Source organism: Carlito syrichta, unplaced genomic scaffold (genome assembly GCF_000164805.1).
Source record: "Carlito syrichta isolate Samal-C Ts95f unplaced genomic scaffold, Tarsius_syrichta-2.0.1 Scaffold303190, whole genome shotgun sequence".
NCBI lineage: Eukaryota > Metazoa > Chordata > Mammalia > Primates > Tarsiidae > Carlito > Carlito syrichta.
In genome coordinates this window covers 49,566-66,775 of record NW_007247286.1, presented here as the reverse complement: position 1 = coordinate 66,775, position 17,210 = coordinate 49,566, and positions in this window count along the sequence as shown.

Below are 17,210 nucleotides of genomic sequence, written 5' to 3'. Positions count from 1 at the left end.
TGCGCTACCATGCCCGGCTGATTTTTTTATTTATTGTAGAGGTGAGGTCTTGCTGCCCAGGCGGGTCTTGAACCCGCGGGCTCAGGCAATCCACTCACCTCAGCCTCCCAAATGCTTCTGTGAATGCAACTCATTTCGGAAACGTAAAAGCATTCAGTCTGTGTTTTTGGACCACAACACAATTAAGCTCAACATTGCCCACAAAGCGATACATAGAGAAAAAAAAAAAAAACTCATGGCTTTTGAAATGAAGAAACATTGTTTTGTAACTTCTGGGTCAAGGAGAAACATTATCACAGACATTAGACAACAGATTGAAATCATGAAAAGATCATCTATCAAAGTTGGGGGGGCACTGCTAAAAATTCTTAAAGAGGAGACCTAAAGGGAAATAAAGAAATAAGATGGGTGAGCTCAGTGGCATCTGAAAGTTAGGAACAGTGGCTGCCCGCGTCCCCATTCCATGACGTTCCTTCCCCGACACAGCTCCAAACAACACGCAGGGGACCCTGAAACTGCCCAAACCACTGCCTCAGTTCAACTGGAAAGCAGAGAACGTCTCAACTTCAAGACAACTGTAAATAAAAATAAGCAGGCCAAATCCCAGCATGACGTGTGCAGCTAGCCGCCTCACCCCACCCAGCCACCAGGCTTTGTGCCCAGAAAGACCCCGGGAAGCGAGAGGAGGGGACCGGGTGGCCCTGCCTGAGGTTGATCAAGCCACCATGGCAAAGACTGCATCCTCCTGAAGTCTGAAAAGGCTAAAAACGTCCCAGGAGGTCAGAGCTCAGACAGCAGGGAAAGGACTTAGAAGTGTAAGTAGTTTGAAGGGACAGTCACAAGCGTAGATACTGCAGGAGCAACAAAGAAAAGACAAGAAAGAACCAGAAGTGTCCTGATTGAGCAGTGCAAGAGTATTAAAAAAAAAAAGAAAAGAAAAACTGGGGGGAAGGGAGGTCCTGCAGGACAAAAGAGAACTAAACAATCGGAGAACACAAAACCCTTCCCACTCCCACACCAAAACAAATACATAAAAATCCACTAAAGTATCCGGACTTTGCTATATTGACATAAGAGTGTGCTGTTGAACTAGGAATCCACCCCAATACCACAAAAATGAACAGAAAGAAGATTAACAGATTCGTATGAAGCTTTTTTTTTTTTGATTTGGAGTCTCACTCTGTCGCCCAGACTAGAGTGCAGTGGCTGCTTCCAGCCACCGCAGCCTCGACCTGCTGGGCTCCAGCGATCCTTCCGCCTCAGCCTTCCATGTAGCTGGAACTACAGGTGCGCGCTACCACACCCGGCTAATTTTTTTTTGTTGTTTTATTGTAGAGATGAAGTCTCACCAAGTTGCCCAGGTGGGTCTCGAACCCGCGGGCTCAGGCAATCCACTCAACCTCGGCCTCCCAAGGCATGGGATTATAGGCTGAGCCACCTAGCCTGGCTGCATTTGTGTTTGTTAATGTCTCATTTTATTACACTGTGCTCACAGAATATTGTTTGCAATATTTCTACTTTATTGAATTTACTGATGATTTCTAATATATAAGGGGAGACCAAAAAAAACAAAAACAAAAACAAAATCATCTTTTGGAGGGCGGGCCCCTTGTAGTACAGGCTTCCCCGCTAGGTAAGTGTTCTAGGAACCCATCTGCATCCGTGTACCAGCCACTGTACACTATTTATTGTAGAGATGAAGTCTTGCCAAGTTGCCCAGGCTTGTCTCAAATCCCTGGGCTCAAGCAATCCTCTCACCTAGGCCTCCCAAAATGCTGGGATTACAGGCATGAGCCACCACGCCTGGCCTACAATAAATAATTTTTTTTAATTTTCTTTTTTTTTAATAAATAATTTTTTAAACATTAGCCAAACACGGTATGCTCATCTGTAGTCCCAGCTACTTGGAAGACTGAGGCGGAAGGATCACCTGAACCCAGGAGGTTGAGGCTACAGTAGCCTTAATTTTGCCACTGCACTCCAGCTTGGGTGACAGAGTGAGGTCCCGACATAAAAAAAGAAAAAAAACTAGAGCTTTTTTTCTGGCTCCCTGGCCATGTTGGCAGTGCTCTTGGTTGGGACCGTTCCATACCTAAGGCAGGAAGATGGTGGTCACAAAAAAGATGAAGTCACTGGAGTCTCTCACCTCTACGCTCCAACTTGTGATGAAACGAGGCAAGGAGGTGCTGGGGTAGGAACGACTCTGAACATGAACAGACAAGGCAATGCAAAATGGGTCATCCTCACCAACATCTGCCTGGCATTGAGCAATTCCAAAATAGAGTACTACACTCTGTTGGTCAAAACCAGTGTCCATCACTGCAGTGACAATATTGAGCTGGGCACCGCCTGCAGAAAATGCTAGAGTAGGCCGGGCTCACTGGCTCAGTCTGTAATCCCAGCACTTTGGGAGGCCGAGGCGAGAGGATTGCCTGAGCCTGCGGGCTCGAGACCAGCCTGGGCAACATGTGAGACCTTGTCTCTACAATAAATTAAAAAAAAAAAATTAGCTGGGTATGGTGGTACATGCCTGTAGTTCCAGCTACTTGGAAGGCTGAGGTGGGAGGATCACCTGAGCCCAGCAGGTGGAGGCTGCGGTGGCCATGAGCATGCCACTGCACTCCAGCCTGGGCAACAGAGTGAGACTCCAATTCAAAAAAAAAGTAAACCATGCAAAATTGTTCTTTAATAAAAGTTGCCAAAGCTTTTTTTTAAAAAAAAAAGAAAGAACAGAAACTAGAAAAAGAACAAAATAAACCAAAAGAAAGCGCAAACCAGGCAAGAATAAAGACAAAAGCGATCACTGAAGTAGGAAATAGAAAATTATTAGACTTGGGCCAGGCCTGGTAGATCATACCTGTAATCCTAGTACTTTGGAAGGCCGAGGGAGGAGGGTTGCTTGAGCAGAGCGTTGAGGCCAGCCTAGGCAATGTAGCAAGACTTCATCTCTACAAAAAAAACACAGAAATTAGCTGGGTGTAGGATCATGTGTTGTAGTCTCAACTACTACAGAGGCTGGAGTGGGAGGATCACCTGAGCCCAGGAAACTGAAGCTGCAGTGAGCCAGAATCATTCTACTGCACTCCAGCCTGGGACAGAGTGAGACCCTGTCTCAAAAAAGAAAAAGAAAAAGAAAATTAGTAAACTTGAATTCTTGTAAAACTGAGACCTGGATTTGTTTGTGGGGGTTTTTTGTTTTTTTGTTTGTTTTTTGAGCTGGAGTCTCACTCTGTTGCTCAGGCTGGAGTATAGTGGCACGCTCATGGCCACTCCAGCCTTGCTGGGCTCAGGCAATCCTTCCATCTCAGCCTTCCAAGTAGCTAGAACTTCAGGCACACGCCACCACACCTGGATAATTTTTCTTTTTAAATTTATTGTAGAGATGGAGTCTCGCCATGTTACCCAGGCTGGTCTCGAAGCCGTGGGTTCAGGCAATCCTCTTACCTCAGCCTCCCAAAGTGCTGGGATTATAGGCACGAGCCACCATGCCCAGCAGAGACTTGGATTTTTTTAAACATTAGTAAATATTGGAGTGTAAATTAGTACAACCTCTATGGAAAGCAGTATGGAGATTACTCAAAGAACTAAAAGTAGATCTACCATTCGATCCAGCAATCCCACTATGAGGCATATACCCTAAGGAACAGAGGTTGTTACATAAAAAAAGAAACCCAGGCTGGAGTGCAGTGACACGCTCACAGCCACCACAGCCTCACCCTGCTGGGCTCTGGCGAGCCTTCTACCTCAACCTTCCAAGTAGCTGGAACTACAGGCACGCACTACCACGCCCGGCTAGATGAGGTCTTGCCGAGTTGCCCAGCTGGTCTCGAACCCATGGGCTCAGGCAGTCCTCTCAACCTCCACCTCCCAAAGTGCTGGGATTACAGGCGCAAGCCACCACGCCTGGTGGTTGTGGGTACTCTTATAGCCCAGACCCAAAACTATTTATATCCTTTATGTCTATATATAGACAGAGAGAGAGAGAGAGAGAGAGAGAGAAAGAGAGAGAAGCCACTAATTCACTTCTTCAGGGAAAAAAAGAGGGGAGAAAGCAAAATATAACAAATATAGGACAAGGGGAAATAACTATTGGAACAAGAAAATTTTTAAAATTATATATATATATATATATATATATATATATATTTTTTTTTTTTTTTTTTGTAGAGACAGAGTCTTGCTATATTGACCAGGTTAGTCTCACTCTGTTGCCCAGGCTGGAGTGCAGTGACATGCTCATGGCCACTGCAGCCTCGACCTGCTGGGCTCAGGCAATCTTTCTGCTTTAGCCTTCCAAGTAGCTGGAACTACAGGCACGTGCCACCATGCCCAGCTAATTTTTTTAATTTATTGTAGAGATGAGGTCTCACCAAGTTGCCCAGACTGGTCTCGAACCCATGAACTCAGGCAATCCTCTCCCCTCGGCCTCCCAAAGTGCCGGGATTATAGACATGAGCCACTACACCTGGCTTCAAAAAATCTTAAAACCTATTTCCAAAATGGTGGCATGTGGAGTTCAGCAGAGTGCCTCAACAAAACAACCATTTAACTGGAGGAAAAAGGTATTTTAAAAACTCTATTTAGTCAGGCATGGTGGCACATCCCTGTGGTTCCAGCTACTTAGAAGGCTGAGGTAAGAGGATCGCTTGAGCCCAGCAGGTGGAGGCTGTGGTGGCCATGAACGTGCCACTGCACTCCAGCCTGGGTGACAGAGTGAGACTCCAACTCAAAAAATACCTCAATTATTTAAAATCTGAAAATTATCCTAAAGGTGTATACAGCGATGAAGAAGCATTCGTCCAAGGAAATCTTGGTGAACCGCTGGAGTGGGGTACTGAACCATGTCCAGCTACGTGTCTCCTGCCTTCCAGCTTGTGGAAGCCCTACTCCAGGCTGTGTTGCCAAGAAAACAGGGGCTTCCTCTCATCCCTCCACCCCTACTTCCTAGTGTAGCGTTATCGTTTCCACCCTGGAGGGACAGGCTGTTAACCTTTCTCACCACCCCATCGCCCACCCCCCAGCCTCATGTCCTGAAAGCTCTATTTCAGGAAAATGCAGCCAAGAGGACTCGGTGTCCCTTCTCCCCGCCCACAGCCCACAGTTGCAGGGTAAAAACCCTACTCCAGGCTGACAGGCCTACAAGGCTGGGTCGCAGGCCAGGCATGACAGCTCACACTTATAAACTCAACACTTTGGGAGGCCGAGGCAAGAGAATTGCCTGAGCCCAGGAGTTTGAGACCAGCCCAGGCAACGTGGTGAGACCTCGTCTCTACAATAGATTTATTCATCTTTTGATTAACGCTGTGGTGGTACACGCCTGTCATCCCAGCTACTTGAGAGGCTGAGGCGGAAGGATTGCCTGAGCCCAGGAGGTCAACGCGGTGATAGCCATGATTGAGCCCTTTACTCCAGCCTGGACAACAGAGTGAGACTCTGACTCAAAAAAAAAAAGCTCATTCATAGGCTGGAGATTCCATATTCCATGTTCATGCCAGGAGGGGAAGGCCCAGAAGACTTGAAGCTACTACCTTCTCCTGCTCCCCCAGATAATTGGCCACTCTTCACCCCCACTTCCTATGGAGTGGGACACAGGTTCTGCTCAGGGGAAGGCTGAAGAGCTCCGTAGCTCTGCCCAAGGGAACTAATTTTATTCGGAACAATATGGACATCGCTGAACACAATGGCACTCTTGGAAAGCAAAGAAGAGGGGACTCATGGCTCCTTGATACCAGTGGCCTGGCACGGTGGCTCATGCCTGTCATCCCATCCCTTTGGGAGGCCGAGACAAGAAAATTGTCTGAGCCCAGGGATTCGAGACCAGCCTGGGCAACTTGGTGAGATCTTGTCTCTACAATACATCAAGAAAAATTAGCTGGGTGTGGTGGCATGCGCCTGTAGTTCCAGCTGCTTGGAAGGCTGAGGCGGAAGGATCGCCAGAGCCCAGCAGGTCGAGGCTGCGGTGGCCAAGAGCGTGCCCCTGCACTCCAGCCTGGGGGAAGGAGTGAGACTCCAACTAAAAAAAAAATAGTAGCAACAAGTCAAATAGCAGGACAACCAGCAGTTTCTTTTCTTTTCTTTTCTTTTAGTTTTTATTATAAAGATGTGGGGTACAATTCAGGGTGAGGTATACAAACATTGATCATGCAGGTACCCTTGTTGATGAGGTATGCCTCTCCCTCCCCTAACAGTTTCCCTCAATTCCCCTATTGGGGACATACCCGGAGGAACTCAAATCATTCTACAAAAAAGATACCTGCACACGTATGTTTGTTGCAGCTCTATTCACAATAGCAAAAACATGGAACCAGCAGTTTCACAGAGAGACCAAGGGAAAGAGATAGCCAGGAAGAACCCTCCTGGGATCACAGTCCACCCTGGGGTTGGAAAGCCATGCCTGTGTGTCAGGCTTCTCCACTCAGGAGCAATTAGAGCAGGGCCTGGGGCAGATGTGAAACCATTCTCCAAGCCACACCCTGAGCCATTGACACAGGGTGGCAGCCTCATGGATACAGGCTGAAGCACAACCTTTAAGCAAAGCCTAGCGGGTCTGACCCAGGGGCCACTCCCAGGAAGCCAGGCTTAAACATCAAATCATATGAATTTAGGGCCAGGTGCGGTGGCTCAATCCTGTGATCTCAGTACTTTGGGAGGCTGAAGTGAGAGGATTGCCTGAGCTCAGGGGTTCAAGACCAGCCTGGGCAACTTGGCGAGATCTTGTCTCTACAATCAATCAAAAAATTAGCCAGGGGCAACCTCCTTGGGTCCCCTCCCACTGTGGGAGCTTTTCTGTCCCCTCAATAAATCCCATTAAAAAAAAAAATTAGCTGGGTGCGGGGGCATGCGCCTGTAGTTCCAGCTACTTGGAAGGCTGAGGCAGAAGGATCGCCTGAGCCCAGCAGGTCGAGGTTGTGGTTTCCATGTATGTACGAGGTCTGACAATTAAGTTCACCAACTCATCCTAGAAAAAGGGCTACATTCCTCACTGTGGAATATCACAGTCACCTTTGAAGTGCTCCCCTTGGGAAGCTAGGCACTGACACCAGTGCCAAGTCCACCCGTCAAAGCAATTTTGGAACTCTTTTTCTGGAATGGCCATCAGAGCTGTCATCATATTACCCTTGATGGCCTGAATGTCACCAAATGTCTTCCTTTATCTTCGGGTAAAGGAAAAGGTCACTAATGGCCAGATCAGGTGAGTAGGGAGGGTGTTACAATACAGTTATTTGTACAATGCTGGCTACGTAAGTGCGCAGTGGTAAGTTCATGAACTTAATTGTCACTTCTCGACAAATAACCTATGCCCAAGGCTGGACCAGCTTGGGAGTGGGCAGAGAGGGAGATTGCAAGCTTCTAGTCTCTGCCTAAACACTGACAACAGCATAAATTCCAAGAACAGTCTTCAGGCCGTACTCATGCCTAATATTAAAGGGGAAAACCCAACAAACCCATGGGACTAAAGCAAACTTTGACCAGTAAGTGGCTTATGCTGACTCAGGGGTGTCCCCTAGGTAGCCACATTTAAAAAAAAAAAAAAGGATAAAATAAGAGCAGGGACATCCTAGGCTACACATTGCAAGGAAAATATGCTTCACAAAGTTAACTCAGCCAAGTCACTAGATAAACAAAGAAATGATCAACCAAGTAGCAGCAACATAAACTCCTGAGTGAAGACCAGTAAAATGTACATTTCTTTTTTTTTTTTTTTCTTTTTTGAGTTGGAGTCTCACTCTGTCGCCCAGACTGGAGTGCAGTGGCCGCTCCAGGCCACCGCAGCCTCGACCTGCTGGGCTCCGGCGAACCTTCCGCCTCAGCCTTCCGAGTAGCCGGAATTACAGGCATGCGCCACCAGGCCCGGCTCATTTTGATTTATTGTAGAGATGAGGTCTCACCAATTTGCCCAGGTGGGTCTCGAACCTGTGGGCTCAGGCAATCCACTCACCTCAGCCTCCCAAAGGCGCGGGATTACAGGCTGAGCCACCGAGCCCGGCTTAAAATGTACATTTTTAAACAAAAAAATGATAAGACATGCAAAGAAATGGGAAAGTGTGATCTATTCACAGAAAAAGCAAAAGCAAAAATAGACAGTTTTTGAAAGGGTCTAGTATATTGGACTTAGCACACAATGACTTCAAAGTAGCCACTACAAATACATTCAAAGAACAACACTTGAAGAATTAAAGGCAAGTGAGATGATACATGTCTCATGAAATAAAGTATACTGATAAAGAGCTAGAAAGTATCAAAATGTACCAAACTGATATGCTGGAGTTGAAAAGTATCATTCACTAATAAGTTCACTAGAGGCTGGGCTCAGTGGCTCAACCTGTCATCCCAGCACTTTGGGAGGCTGAGGCCAGTGGATTGCCTGAACCTAAGGGTTCAAGACCAGCCCGAACAACTTGGCAAGATCTCATCTCCACAATAAATCAAAAAACTAGCCAAGTGTGGTGGTACATGCCTGTAATTTCAGCTACTTTGAAGGTTGAGGCGGAAGGATTGCCGGAGTCCAGCACGTCAAGGCTGCGGTGGCCATGAGGGTGCCATTCCACTCCAGCCTAGGTGACAGAGTGAGACTCCTACTAAAAAAAATTAAAAAATAGGGCTATTACATTTTTATAATTGAATAAGGAGAGTCTTTTAAATATTTTGGACACAAGGCTGGGCATAATGGCTCATGCCTACAATCCCAGCACTTTGGGAGGCAAGGTGGGAAGATCACTTGAGACCAAGAGATCAAGTCCAGCTTGGCAAGAAGGGGAGATTTAATGTCTTCAGAAAATAGAAATATTAGCTGGGCATGGTGGTGCGTGCCTACAAAACAGCTACTCAAGAGCCTGAGGCAGGAGGATTGCTTGAACCTAGGAGTTGGAGGCTGTGGTAAGCTGGCACTAGAGTCTGAACAACAGAATAAAATCCTGTGTCTAAATAAATAAATAATCTGGATACAAGCCCCTTCTAGATATGTAGTTTGCAAATATTTTCTCCCATTCTGTGGTTTTTTCACTTTATTGATATATTTGTTTGTTTGGTTTTTGTTTTTTTGTATCAGAGTCTCACTCTGTTGCCTAGGCTGGAGTTCAGTGGCAAGCTCATGGCCACCTCAGCCTCAACCTGCCGGGCTCAGGCGATCCTTCTGCCTCAGCCTCCTGAGTAGCTGGGACTACAGGCGTGCTCCACCTGGGTAAATTTCTTTATTTTTTGTAGAGACGAGTTCTCCCTGTGTTGCCTAGGCTGGTCTTGAACTCCTGGCTCAAGCCATCCTCCCACGCTGGCCTCCCAAAGTGCTTAGATTACAGGCATGAGTCACTGCACCCAGCCACAAATATTAATTTCATTCAACAACACCATCACACAGACATCCAAAATGTTTGACTGCATGTCTCGGGACTGTGGCCTAGTCAAGTAGACATATACAATTAATCATCAAAGCTGGGCTCGGTGGCTCGGCCTGTAATCCCGTGCTTTGGGAGGCTGAGGTGAGTGGATTGCCTGAGCCCACGGGTTCGGACCCGCCTGGGCAGCGAGACCTCATCTCTACAACAAATAAAAAAAAAAATCAGCCGGGCGTGGTAGCATGTGCCTGTAATTCTGGCTACTCGGAAGGCTGAGGTGGAGGGATCGCCAGAGCCCAGCAGGTCGAGGCTGTGGTGGCCGGGAGTGGCCACTGCACTCCAGTCTGGGCGACAGAGTGAGACTCCAACACAAAAGAAACCAACCAAACAAACAAACAAACAAACCACAATTAATCATCAAAATAGCTTATTTCTTTTCCTTGCCAAATAATAGTCTATTGCATGGCTGTACTAGGCCAATCGTCCTATTTTTTAATTGGGCAAAAGATATGAATAGACATTTCTCCAAAGAAGACAGGCAAACAGCTAATAAACACATTAAAAGATGCTCAAAATCATTAGTCATTAAGGAAATACAAAAAACAAACCAACCAACCACAAACGTACACATTATGATACCACTTGGATGGCTACAGTCAAAAAAAGACAGACAGTAACAGGTGTCAGCAAGGATGTGGAGAAATTGTAACCTTCATGCATTGCTGATGAGAATGCACAACTGCACAGCTGCTTTGGAAAAGAATCTGGCTGTTTCCCAAAAAGTAAGATATAGTGCTACCACTGAACTCAACAATTCCACTTTTAGGCATATATCCAAGGGAAAATAAAATACAATGCAATAGCTATAGGGAGAAATGAAGTACTGTTCATGTTACAACATGGATGAAACTTGAAAAACATTATTATCCTAAGTTAAAAGGTCACATAGTAGCCAGGTGTGGGGTGGCTCTCACCTGTAGTTACTTGGGAGGCTAAGGCAGGAGGATTACTGGAACCCAGGGATCTGAAGATGCAGTGAGTTATGATCACACCACTGCACTCCAGCCTGGGTGACACAGCAAGACTTCATCTCAGGAAAAAAAAAAAAAAAAAGCCACATACTGTATAATTTTATTTATGTGACATGTCCAGAATAGGCAAATCTATAAAGACAGAAAATAGGGTAGGAATTGCCCAGGGCTGGTGGCAAAGGCAATGGGGGAATGGCCACTAACATATACGGGGTTTCTTCGGGAGGTAATGAAAATGTTATGGACCAGGCACAGTGGCTCACGCCTGTAATCTCAGCACTTTGGGGGGCCGAGGCGAGTGGATTGCTAAGCCCGTGGAAAAAATAACTTATTTCTTTTCCTTGCCAAATAATAGTCTATTGCATGGCTGTGCTAGGCCAATCACCTTATTTTTTATTTGGGCAAAAGATATGAATAGACATTTCTCCAAAGAAGATATGCAACTCAATGGCTATAATATTAAAATGCTAATATACTAAATGCAATTCAATGGCTTTTAGTATATTCACAAATGCTAATATACTAAATGCAATTCAACGGCTCATTATACTAAAATTGCTAATATACTAAAAGACTATTATTTGGCAAGGAAAAAAAATGTTGTTACTTTTTTTCTTGCAGACTCAAAGAAGATACGCAACTCAAAAAAAAAAAAAAAGAAAATGTTATGAAATTAGATTGTGGTCATGGTTGCGTAACTTTGTGAATATACTAAAAGCCACTGAATTGCATACTTTACATGAATGGATTACATACTTTACATGGATGGATTATATATTTTATCTCAATAAAGATGTTTTTAAAAATCATAAGAAGTAATCCAATTTCATAGAGACGGAAAATAGAATGATAGTTGCCAGGGACTGAGGGGTGGTAGTGAGGAATGAACAGTTATTATTTATTTATTATTTTTTGGTTTTTGCTTTGTTGTTTTTTTTTTTGAGTTGGAGTCTCACTCTTGTCACCCAGGCTGGAGGGCAGTGGCACGCTCGCGGCCACCACAGCCTCGAACTGCTGGGCTCCAGCAATCCTTCCGCCTCAGCCTTCCAAGTAGTTGGAACTACAGATGCATGCCACCACGCCCAGCTAGGTTTTGTGATTTATTGTAGAGACGAGGTCTCACCAAGTTGCCCAGGCTGGACTCAAACCCCCAGGCTCAGGCAATCCTCTCACCTTGGCTTCCCACAGTGCTGAGATTTTTTAATATTGCCTTTCAGATTTAGGTGTCAATGTTTTACTTGTTTCCGAAAAGAAATAAGGAATGTTCTAAAACAATGTTTAGAACATTGGGATTATCTGGTCGTTAAAGGTTTAAGAGACTTTTTCCTGTGAAATCATCTGGACCCAGTGCTTTCTTGTAAAATAGTTCATTAGTAACTTTCTCTATTGGTATCTATGAATGTTGGTCTGTAAAAGATTTTTAAATCTAACAAGGTAAAGTTTACTAATCTCTATTTCCCTAGGGAGTTCTCTATTTCTTCCAGGTTTTCAAATTTATTTGTATAAAAGTCTGCAAACTGATTCTTATGTTTTCAAAGTTATTTTAAAATAATTATCTATTTTGAAAAATTGTAGCAAAATACACACAACATAAAATTTGCCATCATAACCATTTCTAAATGTACAGATCAGTGCATTAAGTCCATGGTTGTGCAACCATCACCAGCATCCATCCATAGAACTTTTTTCCTCTTGCAAAACTAAAATTTTGTACCCAGGAAATAATAACTGGACTGGGTACAGTGGCTCATGCCTGTAATCCCAGCACTTTGGGAGGCCAAGGTAAGAGGATTGCCTGAGCCCACGGGTTCGAGACCAACCTGGGCAACTTGGCAAGACCTCGTCTCTACAATAAATCAAAGGCGGAAGGATCGCCTGAGCCCAGCATGTTGAGGCTGTGGTGACTGTGAGCATTCCACTGCACTCCAGTCTGGGTGACAAAAGTGAGACTCCAACTCAAAAAAAAATAAAATAAAATAATTTTAAAAATAGAAAATGAAGGCTGGGTGCACACCTGTAACCCCAGCACTTTGGGAGGCCAAGGTGGGAGGATTGCTTGAGCCCAGGAGTTCAAGACCAGCCTCATAACATAGCGAGACCTTGTTTCTACACAAAATAAAAAATTCAGCTAGGCATGGTAACGTGTTTGTAGTCTCAGCTACTCAGAAGGCTGAGGCAGGTGGATCACCTGAGCCCAGGAGTTTGAGGATGTGGTGAGCCGTGATCTTGCCACTGTGCTCCAGCCTGGGCAACAGAGTGACACTCCAACTCAAAATAAAAAAAAAAAGCAGAATTGAGAGTCCACAAGTATACTCACATATTTATTATTAACTGATAAAAATAAGGATACAAAGTCCTTTCAAATAGGAGAAAGAACAGTCTTTTCAACAAATGGTTGTGAGACAACTGGATATACACATTCAAAAGAATGAAATTAGAGACACTTTACACCACATAAAACAACAACAGGTCAGGCGTGATGGCTCATGCCTGTAATCCCAGCACTTTCAGGGACCAAGGCAAGAAGATTGCCTGAGCCCAGGAGTTCGAGACCTCATCTCTACAATAAATAAAAAAATTTGCTGGGTGTGGTGGCATGCGCCTATAGTTCCAGCTACTTGGAAGGATGAGGTGGAAGGATGCCCTGAGCCCAGTAGGCTGACACTATGGTGGCCGTGAGCGTGCTACTGCAATTCTGCCTGGGTGACAGAGTGAGACTCCTCCAAAAATCCAAACAGAACAAAAAAAAATTGATACAGATCGTAGACCTAAAGTGTAAGAGTTAAAACTGCAAAACTCTTAGAAGAAAACACCATTCTCCATGACCTTGGATTAGTCAAAAGTGGTTTTTTTTTGTTTTTTTTTTTGAGTTAGAGCCTCACTCTGTCACCCAGGCTGGAATGCATCACGGCCACCGAAGCCTCGACCTGCTGGGCTCCGGCAATCCTTCCTCTTCAACCTTCCAAGTAGCTGGAACTACAGGCGTGCACCACCACACCAGCTAATTTTTTGATTTATTGTTATAGACAAGATCTCACCAAGTTGCCCAGGCTGGTCTCGAAACCCTGGGCTCAGGCAATCCTCTTACCTCTGCCTCCCAAAGTGCTGGGATTAGAGGTGTGAGCCACCGCACCAGGCTTCAGTAGTTTCTTAGATACAATACCAAAGGCACAAATGACAAAAGAAAAAAAATAGATAAATTGGACTATGTAAGAAGTTAACATTTTGTCCTGCAAAAGATACATCGATAAAGTGAAAAGATAACTACAGAATGAGAGAAAATATTTGCAAACTATATATCTATAGGCAGCTTATAGATATTTATTTACTTGTTTATTTATTTATTTAGAGACAGGGTTTCACTCTGTCGCCCAGGCTAGAGTGCAGTGGCATGATCTCGACTCACCCCAGCCTGGAGTTCCTGGGCTCAAAAGCAATCTTCCTGCCTCAGCCTCCTGAGTAGCTGGTTTTACAAGCAGGCACTACCCTGCCCATCTAATTTTTCTTCTTCTGTAGAGATGGGGTCTGGCTTTGTTGACTGGGCCAAACTTGAACTTTTGACCTCAAGTGGTGCCCCAGAATTTATTTATAAAAAATCATGTATTTATTCTTACATGTTTAATCTTCAATTGCCTTTGAAATATTCTTCATTTGATGTACTACACCTATCGAGATGCTTTTTCCACTGTTGAAAACCGTTCTTGAACTTGTCCATTTTGATGCCTTTTAGCGCTCCTGCTGTGTTTTGTTTCAGCTCTTCCACCTTGGCAAAACATTTCCCTCTGAGGGCTTTTTTCACCTGGGGAAACAAAAAAAAAAAAGTCACTTGGGGTGAGATCAGGTGAATAGGAAGGGTGGGGCACAGGGACCATGCCATTTTTGGTTAAGAACTGCTGAACACTCAGTATGGTGTGGTCAGGTGCACTCGTAAATCACCCATCACGAAATGGGCAAACACACTGAAAGACTCCAAAAACAAAAAAAGTAATTGAAGTCAAATGCAGCCTCTCACCACAACACTAGCTGGTGCACTGATGCCGATGGGTTCCTAGAACACTTGCCTAGCAGGGGAAGCCTGTACTACAAGGGGCCTGCCCTCCAAAACATCATTCTTGTTTTTTTGTGGGTCTCTGCTTGTATCGTGTGCTATCCTTTCTGTAAAAGGAAGCAATTATAAGAAAACATACACATACCTCATCAACAAGGGTACCTGCATAATCAACTTTTGTATAGCTAACCCTGAATTGTACCCTACATCTTTATAATAAAATCAATAAAACTTTAAGAAAAGAAAACATACATATATCTGTTCATTTGTACAAGAAGAAATACAGGAAGGCTTAGACCAGAACTAATGACATCCGTCACCTCTATGGGAGAGATAAGAATGAGGTGGAAAAAAATCAAAGAATGAATGGCATGGGTGAAGAAAGAACATTTGTCTCAGTTTTTTGTATAGTTCTGACTCCCAGAACCATGTCACCATTTTGCCTAACATCTCAAAGCAATAACTAAATAAAGCATCCATGATGTGGGAGGAACCCCAAAAAAGAAAAAAAAAGTAATGAATGAACCTATGTTTAAAATGAGTAATAATCTGAGCATGGTGGCTCACGCCTGTAATCTCAGCACTTTGGGAAGCTGAGGTGAGAGAATTGCCTGAGCCCCTGGGGTTCAAGACCAGACTGGGCAACTTGGCAAGACCTTGTCTCTAAATTTTTTTAAAAATTAGCTGGGTGTGGTGGTGTGCACCTGTAGTTCCAGCTACTCAGAAGGCTGAGACAGAAGAATCACCTGAGTCTGACAGGTCAAGGCTGTGGTGGCCATGAGTGTGCCACTGCACTCCAGCCTGGGCAACAAAGTGAGACTATAACTCAGAAAAAAAAGGAATTCTGAAACTATTCAATGTATGTACTTATTCTTTTTTTTTTTTTGAGCTGGAGTCTTACTCTGTCACCCAAGCTGGAGGGCAGTGAGTGGCACACTCTTGGCCACCACAGCCTCGACTTGCTGGGCTCAGGCGATCCTTCCACCTCAACCTTCCGAGTAGCTGGAACTACAGGTACGTGCGACCACACCTGGCTAATTTTGTTGTTGTTGTTGTAGAGATGAGGTCTTGCCAAGTTGCCCAGGCTAGTCTCAAACCCATGGCCTCAAATGGTCCTCTCACCTCGGCCTCCCAAAGTGCTGGGATTATAGGCGTGAGCCACTGTGCCTGGTCTAATGTATGTACTTCAATTGAGCATATATACAAAGTATTGTGGATAATAAGAATCAGATTTCTCATAGTCAGAGAAAGGAATTATAAATAAGGAAAAGGGGAAGGTGAGAATGATTCCGGTGGTGTTGGGTGAAATGGTTTTATATAGATACACAGATGGATAGATATAAATAAATAAATAGAGGTATGTGTGCCTATATATTTCCTACACTACCCACTGAAAGGACCTCAAGGCAATGACACCCCAGTAGTAATGAGCACACACAATACCAGATCTTGGCTTTTAAATCCTTTTTTTTTTTTTTGAGTAGTGGTCTCACTCTTTTACCAAGGCTGAAGTGCAGTGGCACCACCAAAGATCATCATAACCTTGACCTCCTGGGCTTGGGTGATCCTTCCACCGCAGCCTACTGAGAGACTGGGACTACAAGTGTACACCACCACACTCAGCTACTTTTTTAAAAAATTGTTTTTGTAGAGATGAGGTCTCGCTATGCTGCCCAGGCTGATCCTGAACTCCTGGTCTCAAGCAATTCTCTTGCCTCAGCCTCCAAAAGTGCTGGGATTACAGGTGTGAACCACCACCATGCTTGGCTCCATTCTCTAATAAAAGAAATCAGGGATCTTTGAAGAGATGGTTCATTTCAGGGCTGGCACAGAGATAATACAATTTAAGTCTTGAGTATTCTGTGGTGACAGAAAGTAAGAAAGTGCTTGGAAAATGGTGGGGACATTTCCAAAGGATACAAGTGTCAACTTGAAGAAGCTCCCAAGGGTCAAATATAGGACAATTTGAGCAACAAAAAAAGGAATTATAGTAATAAATTACTGCCCACGGTCAAATATCTATGAGTTTATACTGATATAAATACATAAGTAAGTGGGGGAAGAGACACACTTTCCAGTAGACTTCTAATAAATAAATGTAGGCGGAATGATAGAAATAGAAAATCACCATGAGACAAACACCACAGTTATTATTACTGCAGGCATGAATCATTGGCAAATGCTAAAATTAGTGGGGGAAAGAACAGTGAGAAACAAGGTATTAGCATACACTCAGGGTGTTATACCATAAGATGTTTACTAATCACAGAGGGTGCGATGGTTTGAATGTTGATGTCTGTGTCGCCTCCAAAATTCATGTTGAACCGGGCACAGTGGCTCAGGCCTGCCATCCTAGCACTTTGGGAGGCCGAGGCAAGAGGATTGCTTGAGCCCAGGAGTTCAAGATCAGCCTGGCAACATAGCAAGACCTCGTCTATACAAAAATCAAATTTTAAAAAATTAGCCAGGTGTGGTGGCAGGTGCCTGTAGTCCCAGCTACTTGGGAGGCTGAGGCAGAAGAATCCCCTGAGCCCAGAAGGTTAAGAATGCTATGAGTCATGATTGTGTCACTGTACTCCAACCTGGGCAACAGAATGAGACTCCAACAAGAGAGGGAGGGAGGGAGGGATGGAGGGAAAAGGAAAGGAAAGGAAAGGAAATAATTACTCTAATTGCCAGATGTAATTAAAAAAATTTTTTTTTTAGCTGGAGTCTTTTTTTTTTTTTTTTTTTGAGTTTGAGTCTCACTCTGTCACCCAGACAGGAGTGCAGTGGCCGCTCCCGGCCACCGCAGCCTCG